The sequence below is a fragment of the Miscanthus floridulus genome, chromosome 11 (genome assembly GCF_019320115.1).
Source record: "Miscanthus floridulus cultivar M001 chromosome 11, ASM1932011v1, whole genome shotgun sequence".
Taxonomy (NCBI): domain Eukaryota; kingdom Viridiplantae; phylum Streptophyta; class Magnoliopsida; order Poales; family Poaceae; genus Miscanthus; species Miscanthus floridulus.
In genome coordinates this window covers 77,164,583-77,176,706 of record NC_089590.1, presented here as the reverse complement: position 1 = coordinate 77,176,706, position 12,124 = coordinate 77,164,583, and the positions used below count along the sequence as shown (strand labels likewise).

General features: G+C 47.6%; 1 pseudogene; it reads left to right on the top strand.

Annotated features, from left to right (window-relative positions):
- Nucleotides 1–7,573: 7,573 nt before the first annotated feature.
- LOC136490864 (subtilisin-like protease 4) lies at nt 7,574–9,943 on the top strand (annotated as a pseudogene).
- Nucleotides 9,944–12,124: the final 2,181 nt, after the last annotated feature.

The window sequence follows — 12,124 nt, the reverse complement described above, 5'->3', positions numbered from 1 at the left end:
CAACATTTACTACAAGGTATGGGTTGTATGAGTACATGGTGATGTCGTTTGGCTTGACTAGTGCTCCTACATACTTTATGTGTATGATGAATAAGGTGTTTATGGAAAGTTTGTTGTGGTGTTCATCGATGATATATTGGTTTACTCCAAGAATGAGGAAGAGCATGCTGAACATCTAAGGTAGGTATTGCAGAAGCTCAAAGAACATAAGTTGTGTGCTAAGAGGAGCAAGTGTGAGTTTTGGTTGAAGGAAGTCTCTTTTCTGGGTCATGTTGTCTCTAATAGAGGAATAGCAGTGGATCCAAGCAAGGTAGCTGATGTATTGAACTAGAAGCCGCCTACAGATGTGAGCAAGATCCGTAGCTTTCTTGGATTAGTAGGTTACTATTAGAGATTCATTGAAGGGTTTTCCAAGCTTGCAAAGCCTATGACTGCATTATTAGAGAAGAACACCAAGTTTATGTGGTCTGAGAAGTGTCAAGCTAGCTTTGATGAGTTAAAGAAGAGATTGACTATAGCTCCACTATTGATATTGCCAGCCTTGAGCAAGAAATTCTCCATCTATTGTGATGCGTCTCGTCAAGGTCTTGATTGTGTTCTTATGCAAGAAGGAAGAGTGGTGGCAAATGCATCTAGACAACTAAGGAAGCATGAGTTGAATTATCCTACACATGACTTGGAATTAGCAGCAGTGGTTCATACCTTGAAGACCTAGACACATTATTTAATTGGGCATAAGAGTGACATCTACACTAATCACAAGAGTTCGAAGTACATCTTCACTCAGTCAGATCTGAATTTGAGACAATGCCGTTGGTTGGAGTTGATCAAGGACTACGATTTTGAAGTGCATTATCACCTGGGATAGGCAAACATTGTTGTCGATGCACTTAGCAGGAAGAGCTATGCTAATGAGGTGCAGGTGGCGCCTATGTCTAAGGAGTTGTGTGCTGATTTTGAGCATATCAACTTGGGTTTTGTCACTAATGTAGTGGAGTTGGTGATAGAGCCTACCTTAGAGCAAGAGATATGCAAAGGCCAGTTGAAGGATGAGAAATTAAAGGAGATATCGGGAAATATAGTGATTGGCAAGGCACCCGGCTTCCGTACGGATGATAACGGTACTTTATGGTTTGGTAAGAGGCTATGAGTGCCTGAGATCAAGGCTATTAGAGATGCAATTCTACGTGAAGCTCATGAGTCAGCTTATTTTATACATCCTAGGAGTACAAAGATGTATTTGGATCTTAAAGAGAAATTTCAGTGGTACGGATTAAAGATAGATGTGGCAGAGTATGTGGCTTTGTGTGACACTTGTCAAAGGGTGAAAGCTGAGCATCAAAGACCTATAGGATTGCTATAGCCCTGAGGATATGCGAGTGGAAGTGGGATGAGGTTGGTATGGATTTCATAGTTGGTTTGCTACGCACTCAGAGAGGATCTGATTCCATATGGGTAATAGTGGATCGCTTAACTAAGGTTGCTCACTTTTTACCGGTCAAGACCATTTACACCAGTGCAAAGTTGGTTGAATTGTATATGGAGAGGATAGTGAGTCTGCATGGAGTTGCTAAGAAGATCGTGTCTAATAGAGGTACTCAATTCACGTCTCACTATTGCCAGAAAGTACATAAATCTTTAGAGACAAAGTTGAATTTCAGCATAGCGTATCATCCGTAGACAGACGGACAAAATGAAAGGATGAATCATATATTGGAAGATATGTTGAGAGCTTGTGCATTGCAATATGGTACAAGTTGGGATAAGAGTTTGTATTATGCTGAATTTTCATACAACAACAATTACCAGAAGAGTCTCTAAGTGGCACCTTTTGAAGCATTGTATGGACGAAAGTGTAGAACACCATTGTTTGGGAATCAGACGGGTGAAAGTCAAGTGTTTGGCCCAGATGTGCTTAGAGATGCCGAAGAGCAAGTGCGGATGATTAGAGATAACTTAAAAGTGGCACAGTCTCAATAGAAAAGCTATGCGGATACCAGGAGAAGGGATTTGTTTTTTCAAGTAGGAGATTATGTGTATCTCAAAGAGTCACTGCTGCTGGCCAAGACGTCAATTGGCTCAGCTCGCAGCCATGGTCACCTCCTTGCCGCTAGCCCAGTTTCAGCCAGAGTGCAGCGCACTCCTCCTCCTTCCCCTCTGTTTCCCTACCGCACCGGGCCCACGTGCCAACAACATCGTCTCCTTCCCCAAATGATGCTCGAGTCGGACTGCCTGGAGATGGAAATTTCACCTCCGGCTCTGATTCTCCCATGATTCGATGACGTTTGTGTGAGCTGGCGCCCTATAAAACTCGTAGAGCCCCTGCCACATCTGTTTTTCCAGTCTCAGCACCATAGCCACCGCGTCCATAGATTGCAGCACCGCTGCGGCCTAGCTTGCTGACGCTGAGTTCGCTTCACCGTTCCCGTCGCTCCATCGTGAACTTCGTTCATCGCTGAGCTCTGTGTCGAGGTTGAGAAGCCGCCCTCACCCTTGTTCCTCGCTCGTTGGCTTTCTATCGCTCACACGCCTTCGCCAAAATTGCAGGAACCTATGCGTCCGCCCTGTCGAGCCGCTCACCATCTCCGCTTTGTCTTCGTTCGGAAAATCTCCCTTGGTGAGCTTGCCATGATCTCCACTCCGTTCCCGTGTTTTCCCCACGATGAATCGTGGCCTATAGGCCCAAGTTTCGTGTTCATCGGCGAGAAGCTCGCCGCCGGCAATGGCTGGCTATGTGCGTCTCCTGTTCCGTACGACATACAACCACCCTCTCTCTCTCTTATACTCTCTCCTAGAATTTCATCCGTTCAGATCGAGATCAAGGCCCCGTTCGCTTCGCTGAAAAAACAAGCTGAAACATTGTTCCGGCTGATTTGTTGTGAGAGAAAAACACTGTTCCTCCTGAAAAAGACGGATTATAAGAGAAGCGAATAGGGCCCAACGGTCGAGATTAGAAGATACCCCTTCTTAGCTATTTTGTTAAAGAGCCCCTCCTTTTTCTATATTTTTGCCCCCCGTCCCAGGTTCAGTTCAAAATCCTGATTTTGATTTATTTCAAATTCAAATTAAGTTCGGTTTAATTACGGTTCTGCCATCAGAAGCTTATAAATGGCATACCTTCTACGTTTTAAATCCGATTTTGGTGATTCTCGCGTTTGTGTGTTCGTAGTGTCGTGTAGAATGATTTTATAAACTTTTTAATTTGTTTTTTCTACCATTGGTGTACTATTCTAATTGTAACTCTTGTTTGCTATGCATGATTGCTCCGAATGTTTGTGTGTTGCTGAATTGATGATCGAGTATAGACGGTGAGCAATACGACGGTGAGCAAGGCCAATTCTTTGATGACCAGTAGGACCAGCAGGAGTACTTTGAGCAAGACAAGTATAGTATGGGATCATCCTTGTTGCCCTATTCACATTAATCATATTTTAATCATACTACATGTGTCCTCCTTGATTTACCATTAAGGATTTCCTAGTTTTATACCGTACCTTGACACCTATGGGATTATTGCATTGGGTAGTGATGCTAGTGCTCAATTATAGACCATGATCTTGTAACTTGACTAATGATATATGCAATAAACATTAAAAGATGTTTTAAGCAACAAGAAACAAGGGGCTAGAGCATAGTTTTGTAATGCTCTAGATTCCTCTCCTTAAGCACTTATCTGTAAGCGATCATCCGGGACCTACAGTACAACCGTGAGAGCTACATGGCTTTGGCTTTAGTTCAGTATGAAGACCTTTTCTATCTTGTGAGTGGTTACCTGAAAGGGCGCAAAAGGGGCTTATCGAGCCGGCCTCTGTCCTTATGTGTACAGCCTACGCGGAATGTGCCATTCGGAAGGGGGCTCTATATTCCCTTGCCAATTGGAAACCTAGCGGCCCTAACTTGTTAGACAAACTTCTAAAAGACTTTATAGTGTACCCTACTCGCTCACCTTGGAAGTGTTATGGGAGTCATGACCCCGGGCAAATGGGAATAACGACTCACGGTGAAAGTGTATAAACTCTACGGAGTGTAAAACTGGTATATTAGCCATGCTCACGGTCACGAGCGGCCTTGGACCTTTATGGATTAGATGATCACTAATGATAATTATGTTTATGCTATTCATTATTCATGTTTACCTAATAATGTGTTTATTTGGATTTAAGTTAAATTTGCTGCTACTCAATTGCTTAAAATTATGACTCAATAAAAGCTAAATGCAGTTAAACCAGTATCTATCTTTTTGAGCCTCATGAACCCCGTGTTATTCTTGTTGAGTATGAGATGTACTTACGCTTGTTTATTTTTATTACTTGGATAAAAATTCTAGATGGGTAACAGATGGCAAAGAATTTCTGAGAATTACTAGACTTGTGATCAAACAGACGATCATCCCTGTGGCTATGGAGGCGACATGGACTTATCTTTATTTATTTCTGCTTGCTAGACTTTGATATATTTATGTAATGGATTAAATACTCATGATGTAATAAAGCATTGTGCTTGGTATTCTTCTTTAATTTGTCTCTATGTGTGTAATTGATTCCTGGGCAGACATATAATTTATATGCAGATTTGCCTTTAAATTTGGGTATGACAGTGGTTAGCACACTTGAGTAAGGGTGAAGTGTTTGCGCTCAAGAAGAAGTGAATCAGAGGCGTCGAACCCCGCTTCTCGGAGCGTTGAACGGCTGTCCCTAGGTGCGACGGCTAACCTTAGCTGGGGTGCTGATGTGGCGGCTTGTGAGCGCTCGTGGGAGAGCGTCGGACCTGCCTGGGTCCAGCAGCTCTGGAACCTCTCGGTGTAGTTTTGACAAGCGTCGGACCCTCTGCATCATACCCTATTGAAAGGTGGTGTCGGACAGGTCGAGTGCACTGTTCCTCAGGCGCAGTGTTTGGTGAGGCACATGCAGGCATGACGTGTGGCAGCGTCGGACTCTCCCTGAGTCCGACAGCAGGCGTCAGACTGGCGTCCGAGGGTTTCTGCCATCTCTGTTGCTTACTAGACTACGTCGGACCCTCCCTGTGTGGAGTCTAACGGTGAGTCCGAAGCTGAGTCCGACGGCGATGTTTTTAGCGTGTCAGTGACCGTTTGCGCGACAATAATCAATTCTGTTTGAATGCGGTTACATGGCAGCGCATGGTTGGCCGTCGAAAGCGTTGGACCTAGGTGTCAGATGGTCTGATGCCCTGTGTCTGTGGGTCCGATGATCACTTAAGTGGTCTAACGGTCACGAGCTCTTGGATGTGTCTATTTAAGCGAAAGGGCTGGCCTTGGGCACCCTCTCTTGGCACTTTGACATACTTCTCATCCTTTAGAGTTGAGATATTCCTCTCCATCCACTCCTACTTGATGGATTCATCATTTGGTGAGATTGGAGAGCATCCAAGTGCATTGCTTTGAGTGATTGCATCTAGAGGCACTTGGTGATTGTGTTTCGCTGTGGATTTCGTTTGTTGCTCTTGGTGGTTGTCGCCAACTAGACGGCTTGGTGCAGCAAGGATCGTCGAGTGGAGAAAGGTGATTGTCTCTGGCTCCAATCATGGTGATTGTGAGGGGTTCTTGACCTTTCCCCGGTGGAGAGCCAAAAGGTACTCTAGTGGATTGCTCATAGCTTGTGGATCTCGATGTTGTATTGGTTATGCAGCACCCGATTGCGGGTTAGACGTGTGATGCCTATTAGCGCGTGAACCTCCAAGTGGATGAATCGCTACAATGGGGACTAGCTTGTCGGCAAGCAAATGAACCTCGATGAAAAATCATTATGTCCTCTTGTCTCTGATGATTTCATTGGTATTCATTGTAATCGATTCATCATCTCTTGCCATAGCGATATAACTCACTACCTCTCTTGTGTTTTTACTTTCCTAGTGTAGCTAAGCTCTTTAGTGTAATTTGTTTTGAGAGCTAGCTTGTGTCTTGTCTAGTGGTTAGTGAGGCTCTTTAGTTAGTCTTTGAGAGCTCACTAACTTAGAGAGTAGTGACTTAGCCTCTTGTGTGAATTAGAGATCATAGTATCTAGAATTGTGGATAGGAGGCTTGCTTTTTAGTAGGCTAGCGTAACACTCGCTTCACCGTTTAATTGGCTAACCACTTGGATTAAGTGTTGATGTAGAAATTTTTAATAGGCTATTCACCCCTCTCTAGCCATTAGGACCTTTCACCAGCCGCCAGATCCGCCGCCATCAGGGGCCCCGCACCACCTAGCTCTGATCTGAGCCACCATCGGGGGACCCCGCGCCGCTTGGATCCGCCCCGCGCCGATGCCTGGATCTACGCTCGGTGGTGCTCCGTGGTGTCGGATCCGCTGCCATAGAAGTGGCCCGGCGCCCCTGAAGAGAGAGAAGGGAGAGGGAAGGACGTGGTGCCTAGTTCACCATTGAGGGAGACGGGCGCTGTGTAGAAAGAGAGGAGCAGCTCGGCGAGCGAGAGAAAGGAGAGGGAGAGTGGAGTGTTTAGGGTTTATGATTTCATTTATATAATGAAGATGGTAGTGGGATGGTGTGGGCTAGCGGGTTGGGCCTAATTTTTGGAGGCGGACACCTTATAAATGTCCGCCTCTATAAATGATTTACCGAGGAGGTTGCGTTAGGATGCCCGTCTCGGTAATCGATATTAACCGAGGCGGGCGCTTAAGGTTGCCTGCCTCTGTTAATGATTAACGGAGGTGGTTGTGTTAGAATGTTCGCCTCGGTTAATCGATATTAATGGAGACGGACGCTTAAGGTTGTCCACCTCCATTAATGATTAACTGAGGCAGGCACTGGGCTGGCTGCCCTGCCACCGAATAATGAAGGCGTGCAACCAGTCCTCCCGCCTCGGAGCTCCAAAGCCAAACGCCGCGTGAAAGTTTTTCTATAGTAGTGACCGCCAACCGATTATTAGGCCCCACCTGCTCGGTCGCCACCACCTGTATGGTCACCCGCCCTGGGCCCCTCCCTTTCTAAGGCTGCCGGGTATTGGTGGTGGCAGGGGCGGCACGCGGAGGCCCGCGACAGCACATTCGAAGGTGGCGTTGGGAGGAACGGACAGCCGACTAGTATCATATCGTAAGTTTTTACACCTTTCCGATGTTTACGAAGCCGTCTGGTTTGCACTTGACATGTCTTGTTTTTCAAGGCTCAAAAGGAGCAAGTATGTAGAACCACCTGTCACCGTCAAAGGCACTTGCTAGCATGTACGTGCCCAAGGAAAACAAAAACTACTGAATACTTCCATGTACGTGCCCAAGGGTATTGTCGAAGCCCAAGCAGAGAAGACCTCCCACTGCAATTCACTGTAGCACTTCTGTTCACTAGAGCTAATTTCCTCCCTTCCCTCTCCCTCTCAAGAGCTAGTGAAGCTAAAAATTTTGGCTCAGCAGCTCCTTGCGTGTCAGCGAGAAGAGGAGAGAGAAAGGCTTTCGTCTATAGTGGGTCTACAGTGTAGTGTCAGTAGGAGCCGGATGCAGGGGAATCCATACCAAACGGGCCTATCTGGTAATTCCAATATTCCATAGAGTACGTAGGCAGGCTAAGTACGCTATAAATTCGATGCATGGAAACACACAGAAGAACCTCAGGACAAAAAGCAGCCATGGAAAGCTTCAAGCTCTCCTCGCTGACCCTTGTGTTGCCGTTCCTTCTCCTTGCTGCCGTTGCCGTGGTCGCCAGCGATGAGCTCACCACGTTCATCGTCCATGTGCAGCCCCAGAAGAACTAGATGCTCGCTACCGCTGATGACCGGAACACGTGGTACAGGTCGTTCCTCCCGGACGACGGCCGGCTCGTCCATGCGTACCACCACGTCGCCAGCGGCATCGCGGCCCGCCTGACGCGGCAGGAGGTCGACGCTCTGTCGTCGATGCATAGGTTTGTGACGGCGGTCCCGGACCAGATGTACGAGCTGCACATGACGCACACGCCTCAGTTCCTCGGGCTGGACGCCCGGGAGGCCAAGAGGTCCTACCCCATCGCCGAACTCGGCGCTGGGGTCATCATCGGCGTGCTCGACACCAGCATCATACCATCGCACCCCTCCTTCAGCGACGACGGCATGCCGCCGCCGCCGACCAGGTGGAATGGGTGCTGCGACTTCAATGGCTGCGTGGAATGGGTGCTACGACTTCATCGGCGCCCGCTCTTTCGTGCCCAGCTCTAACGCCACGACCAACTCCACTTCCGACGACTGGCGGGCGCCGCCGGTCGATGACGAAGGGCACGGCACGCACACTGCCAGCACGGCCACGGGAGCCGCCGTGCCAGGCGCTCAGGCTCTTGGCCAGGCCCCGTGCGCACGTCGTGATGTATAAGGTCTGCAATGCCCGGGTTCTGCCATCCTCGCCGCTGTGGACGCCGCCGTGGGTGACGGCTGCGACATCATCTCCATGTCCATCGGGGTGCCCCCGCCATACTCCCCCCCCAATCTTCCCCCTTAGTCACACATCGGGTGCCCCCACCGTATTTCCCCCTTAGCCATATGTGTGACGCTCGAGATTTTTTATTGGGTTTAGCTTTTCTGACCATAGGCTTATGAGGCTTCTTCTGCCATATAGGCTGCGTTCCCACAGGTCCCAGGTCCACCGAAACTATAACATATAAGGCTTTGGACCTTCCCAACCCAAAAGACTAGCCTGATAGGTGAAGGCTTCTTCCGCCTATGGCTAGTCTTTTGACTAAACCCCAACACCGTGGATGCTCACCATCGCTGCAAGCACGATGGACCGCTCCATTCGTTCGACGGTCCGCCTGGGGAACGGCTACGTCTTCCACGGCGAGTCGCTCTACCAGCCACAGGCTTGGAACTCCACCTTCTACCCGTTGGTCTACCCTGGCGTGAGCGGGAAGCCGTACGCCGAGCTCTGCGGCAACGGCTCGCTGGACGGCATGGACGTCAGGGGCAAGATCGTGCTCTGCGAACTGGGGGGCGGGCCGGGACACAACATCACGAGGATACTGAAAGGCGCGGTGGTCCAAAGTGCCGGCGGCGCCGGCATGATACTGCTCAACACATTTCCTCAAGGCTACAACACGCTCGCCGACGCACACGTCCTGCCGGCGTTGCACGTCAACTACGCCGCCGCTTCAACCATCAAGTCCTACGTCAATTCCACGTCGAACGCCACGGCGCAGATCATCTTTGAGGGTACAATCCTCGGCACGCCACCTGCTCCATCCATCGCCGCCTTCTCCTCTCGTGGGACTAGCATTGAGAACCCCGGCATTCTGAATCCCGACGTCACGGGCCCCGGCGTCAACGTGCTCGCCGCATGGCCGTTCCAGGTTGGCCCGCCGTCGGCACCTGTACTCCCAGGACCGACCTTCAACGTCATCTCCGGCACGTCCATGTCGGCGCCTCACCTCAGCGGCGTCGTGGCGCTCGTCAAGAGCAAGCACCCTCACTGGTCACCTGCCACTATCAAGTCGGCCATCATGACCACCGCGGATGCCACCGACCGTGCCGGCAATCCCATCCTCAACGAACATCGTGTGCCGGCGGGACCCTGAGAAGGCCGCGGACCCCGGCCTGGTCTACGATATCGCGGCCAGCGACTACATCGGCTACCTCTGCGGCCTGTATGACAGCCAGAACGTGTCGGTGATCGCGAGAAGGCCGGTCGACTGCTCGGCCGTCACGGTGATCCCGGAGAGCAAGATGAATTACCCGTCCATCTCTGTCGCGTTCCAGCAGACGTGGAATCGGATCACGCCCGCGGTCGTTGAGCGCACGGTGAAGAACGTCGGGGAGGTGCCGTCGGTGTACTACGCGGCGGTTGACATATTTGACGACGACGTGACCGTCGCCGTGTACCCACGCGAACTGGTGTTCACCCAGGTGAACCAGGAGCAGAGCTTCAAAGTGGTCGTGTGGCCGAGGCAGAACGGCGCTCCGGTGGTGCAAGGCGCGCTCCGGTGGGTGTCAGACACGTACACTGTCAGGAGCCCCCTCTCCATTTCCTTCGCTTGAATTGATACCAGTGGTCTATCTAGCCAAATGATTGTTTGTTTTCCTGAGAATGGGGTCTTCCATTGCGTTCTTGAACTGTAAACTGTACCTGAGTTAGATGGTTTTATTATTTTTAATTAAAAAATTTCTATGAACGCCTAATGAAGTTTTTAAATCATGAAAAATATTTTTAAGTTTCTAAAGTTCTGAGAAAAATCATATAGGTAGACAGGGTCATGTAAATAAACTCAAATAAAATATTTGTAATTCATAAAAATATATCTAGAAGCTTAAAAAAAATAGATTTAGCTTTAAGAAAATAGAAAGAAGTCCAAAAAGGATGGACACTTATACCTAACTGAGCCTCCAAGCCCATAATAGGTGCAGCTCAAGAAGAAGCCCACCTAGCAATTCAAAACACTTAGAGCTCCTTTGGAACGCAGGATTGGAAGAACATAGGAATAGAAAAAATACAGGAATAAGATAGGATTGCATATGCAAAATAGAGAATTGTAAAACAAAAGAAAGTCATAGGAATTGATGTTTGGATGGTTCATAGGAAAAGCACAAGAATGAAAAACATGAGCTTGTAGTGGATGTTTTGGATCCTACAAAATTCCTGTAAAATCACGCCCAAAGGAAAGTTTCTTTTATTTTTCCTATGGCACAATCCTATGTTCCAAAGGGTGCTACAATAACAAATTCTATTGGACGGAGGATCCTATGTTTTTCCTATGAAAATCCTTTGTTCCAAAAGAGCCCTTAGTTGAAAGAAGGAACAATCCTTTTATAGCCTCCTTGAATGTTGGGTTTACTCAAGGTTTTCTCTCTGAACTCTAAAACTAGGTAACTTGCCTCCCTCAACTCTTAAAACCATTTAAATTATCTCCCTACCTACCTGAGTTAGAAAGTGGCGTTTAACAGTTTAAATTATCTTAAAACAATTTATGCTTTTTACTAAATCTTGTCCAATTATACTGTTGCAGGAGGCTCTAATTTGTCATTTTGCTCCTGGCGCTTTGTTTAATAGTTCCAAGACCAAGGAGGGAAGACTGTGAGGGCCATGTAGGAAATTTCCTCTAGCTTCTGTATGACTTGCAGAATAATACTACATCGACAAGATTCTTTTTAAAAAATATATATCTAGAATAACCTAGCTAAAATGTACATCGGTAGGGCTAGGTGTTTTTTTATTAATTTTATTTCCATAATAATATCCTAAACGTGCATCTGTAATCGGTACCTTCTTGTTGGGTGTTTGGTTTGAAAATTTGGGTAGCTCATCATCTTATCTCATATCAATTTTTTTTGTTTGGGGATAAAATGTGCTCTTCAGTTGCTACATTATCTTCTACAAGTTAATAACTAGTATAAGCATTAGAAATGAAGTCATTCCATTAAATTTTCATAGATGGACTCATGACACACCATCTTCATCTAGAATGAGATGGTTCATCAGACCAAACACCACATAATTCGTGCAATGACACTGAAATTAACTCTAGAATGGACTCTCCATACCGTTAGGAGATGTTCTCAAGTTGTACACAATTAGAAATCGATAAGCATTGCGTTTTATGCTTTTTTAATTCTTGATTTGACGTTTAATATTTCTCACAACCGAAACATTACTAGCAAGTTGCCTGTCCGAAAATACCAGCAAAACAACACTGGCAACAACTAGCAGTACATACCAAATCATCATCCCTTTTGTGTTGGAATGCAGTTGCGATCTCCGTCCCGATTTCATCGCTCGTTTTTGCAATCGAGGAAACGCCGAGGCACACAATGACACAAGTGACACGGTATATATATGACACTTGCTCTCGGACCGGCGTCAAGAGCCGTGATTCCCAGGAATTTACCTGTTGCCCTAGCTTTGCGCTATCCACAGACAACAATTCAGGCGCGCGTCTGCCGCGCGCAAACAGTCGTCTCGTCTCTAACGCGAGACGGCAATTCCGAAGCAAACCAGTACACGTCCATATCGTAAACTCAGTCCGGTCCTTGCAAACATCTCCCAACATTGGCACGGCTCCGAATCTCCGTGCCGCGGCCAGAACAATGCCGTCCGTCTGCGGCTTTCCTTGACAGCGACAAGAACGCTAATCTAACGCATATGGAATCTTTAATAATGGAGCATACGAGCACGTAGGTCTTATAAAAAGTCCATGCACGCTCACACAATAGCTCACAGCAAGC